This window comes from Mus musculus, chromosome 2 (genome assembly GCF_000001635.26).
Source record: "Mus musculus strain C57BL/6J chromosome 2, GRCm38.p6 C57BL/6J".
NCBI lineage: Eukaryota > Metazoa > Chordata > Mammalia > Rodentia > Muridae > Mus > Mus musculus.
The window spans coordinates 162,898,304-162,901,826 of NC_000068.7; the positions used below are offsets into that span (position 1 = coordinate 162,898,304).

General features: G+C 45.7%; 1 pseudogene; it reads right to left on the reverse strand.

The window, feature by feature from the left end:
- Gm11451 (predicted gene 11451) lies at window positions 491-1,228 on the reverse strand (annotated as a pseudogene).

The window sequence follows — 3,523 nt, forward strand, 5'->3', positions numbered from 1 at the left end:
CAGAAGATTGCCAGTTACATATCATAAACCAGAATATGGGAGAGATGGGAGAGGAGGAGGAAGGGGAGGAGGGGTAGAAGGTAGGAGGAGGAAGAGGAGAGGAGAGGGAGGAAGAAGGGATTCCTTGTCTGACTGCCTCTGAGGATGCTTCCTGACCATTGCAGAAGCAGAAAAAGCCTAACGAACCCTGTGGCCTCGAGGTCTTCCTCTGCTCACTGACCGAGCTTTAAGAAGAAATGGTCCCTCAGCTGAACAAGTCACAGAGCCCTGTTATCTGGGGAATGGATGACGCCTCTGCAGCACAGTCAGCCTTGTAAGGACTGGGAAGACATTTGTCAGGAATTTGGGGGTAGCCGAGCCTAGCTCAAATGAGATGAGACCTGCTCAGGTGTCTGATGGACAAACATCAAATCAGGATGTTCCCCAGACTCCACACTCAGTCTGTAACAGTGCCACCTTCTGTACGCATGTCTTTTTTTTTTTTTTTTTTTTTTTTTTGGTATTTCATGAAGTCGTTTATTCTTATTATTAAAACTTGGACTCAAGTAATCCGTTTTTTCTGAAAAGAGCACCTTGTGTGTGGGAACCACTTAATCGTCCTTCTCCGAGATCACCTCCCCGTGGAGCACCTTTCTTCTCTGACGTAACATATGAAAATAGAGCTGAGGAAACAACGGTATATAGGAGGCCATGGTTATGAGAAGAAAATAGTAGTAGTCAAAAGAAACATTGTACTTGTTGGGAAGCCATACTGAGAACATTCCTGACTTCTTTACGTAACGGCGTATATTGTGAGAAGTTCCCCAGCAACTCCAACGGGATATAAGATGATAAACAAATTGTATGGGTTTTATACTGTGAGTAATGAGCCACACCATGAAGATTCTTGAGCTCACTTGGACCCCAGTCACAAGCACAGAAGTGGGTACAATTCCGATCAGACAATGGACTACCTCAAGCAAAGCAAATGTTTGGAAAAACTTAAGTGTCTTCTGAATGCTTTTATATAAACCTCTGTGTGTTCCTTTTTCCATATAAAAGCATGCCATAGCAATAGCAAGAACCAACCACCCGGCCGTCATGGCGATATTGTAGAAGGTGAGCCAGGCGGTGGCCAGTAAGCCTAGGCGTCTCCGCTTGCCGGCGGCTTCCTTCTCGTCGCTGGCCTCGGAGGCGCCGTTGGTGCCGTCCTCCTCACTGGACGCCATGGTGACCGCGCACGCGGACCTGTACGCATGTCTTATGAAGTCTGCTCATGTGTGCACAAGGCATCTCTACTCTGCCCTGCCTCCAATCACCTTTCCCCATACCTCAAGGCCAGTGTCCTTCTTTGTCCCCCAAACATCCTTAAACTCTGTCCTTGATGCCTATTGGAGAGTGAGACCTCCCTCCGCCTCACATTTGGCAACGGTTTGAATAAAGTCCCTCCTTGCAAACTCTTCTGTTTGGCAGCTAGCACTCTGCACAGCAGGCATCGGGTATCAGTCTAAAGCCTGAGAAGCAGAATGTAAGGGGCACCATCTCAGCAGAGGGGTTCCAAAGGAGCAAAGGAGGGCGAGACAGGGCAGACAGCACAGGGTCACTCAACTGTAGCTTGAAGGGGCAGATCAGCGCCTAAATTTAAAATTAAAAAAAAAAGAAAAAAGATAGTAGGCTGTAAGAAGTTCTAAAGCCCATCACACACACACACACACACACACACACACACACACACACACACACACACACAGCTAACTTAAAGACAAGACTAAGACAATGATGCAATGATGCAATGATGTCATTGTTGAGCCCTGACTCAGAAACCTGGAAGTATAAATATATTAAAGCTCGGAGAAAAACGTTAATAAGATAAAAGTCATAAAACGTTAATAAGATAAAAGTCATAAAGGAAAAGATAAGAGATTGAGAGGGGAAAAAAAATCCAGCAATCCTAATGCACGTTGACCAGGTATTCCAGGTGGAGACAAAATAAAGTCAGAAGATAGACACTAATCAGACACGCAACGGGTGAACAGTCCCTGAACTCAGGAATGATTTGAATAGTTCGTTACATCTGTGGAGAAAAGGGCGGCTGCTTAGCTAAAAAGGTGTTCACGCTGTAGATGAATGAGAGGCACTGTGGATATGCAGGAACTCAAAGGTGAGCCTGCAGATAAGAGGCCTCGTGTGAGCTACAAATGGTTTCCGCTTCACCTCTGCCCTCTGGATCTCCCACAAGAACCTCCCTCTTGGCTCTCTCCAACAAGAAATCTATGGGTAAGGCAATCAGTGCAACTTAGTTCAGCCTAGCCGAGTTCACGCATTTCAAAGCCACTGTGCCAGCAAAGGGGAAGGGGGCCCAACAGCTATTTTCAGCCCCATTGTCTCTGGGTGGCTTCAAGTCTCTGAACAGGAGAACAACACAGGAGCTGAGCCAATTCTGCAAGCTGGGGCCTTCCTTTACTGGGGAACTGAGGCTCTGGGCTCTTCAGGCAGTTAAGCAGTAGTCTTTAAATGTGTCATTATGCAGTGGCTCCTCCTCCCCTGCCCTGCTGTCACATTTCTTGGCACAGATGTCATTCCACAATAAATCTTTTGTATCTTTCAACACATCTCTGCTTCTCTACATCTCAGAATTCTCACTGGCACGAAACAATTTTGAGGCAAATACCACATCGATTCACACTGATCTTAAAGAAAAATCGGGTTAGCAAAGGGAGGAAAGGGGATTGTTGCCCAAAGCTGACCGGTGGAGTTCGATCCCCAGAGCCCACTTAAAAAGAAGAATATGGTGGTTCGAATCTGTAATCCCAGCACTTCTCTGGCAATATGAGAGGCAGAGACAGGCGATTCACCAGGAAGCTTAGAGGCCAGCTAATCTAGTGCACACAGCACGGCCGAAATAAGACACCCTGCTCAGAAGCAGTGTCGATGGAAGTAATGAACTCTTGAAAGTTCTCCTCTGATCCCCACATGGGCACATACATGTGCACACACATAAGTAATAATAATAATAATAATAATAATAATAATAATAATAACAATAATCTTAGGAGTCTCAGTTAAAGTGGACATTTTTAACTTCAAAAGAATCCTCTAAAATTTAGCCTAAGTTCTTTCCCAGATGTAACCCTGTTCACTCTCTGACAGCTAAAATTGGGAACCTTGTTTCCTGCGAAGCGAGTCTTCAGTCCCTTGTGAGCCTCCACACTGTGGTTTTGCTCTAGTCCTCTCAACCTGTACCCGAATCCATTACACCTCCGAAACCACCCTAGGATCTGAGTTTTAAAAAGAAAGACAAGGGTTGAAAAGACCAGGGATGAAGAGCACTGGTTGCTCTTCCGGAGGACCTGGGGTCAATTCCCGAATTCACGTGGCAGCTCACAGCTGACTGTTCCTCCAGTCCCAGGGGATCTGACACACACATGGTAGACGGACACACATGTAAACAGAACACTCATTCACACAAAATAAAAATAACGATTAAAAGGCATTTGAATAAAAAGGAAGAAGAAAGGGGGCTAAAGAGATGGCTCAGTAGTTA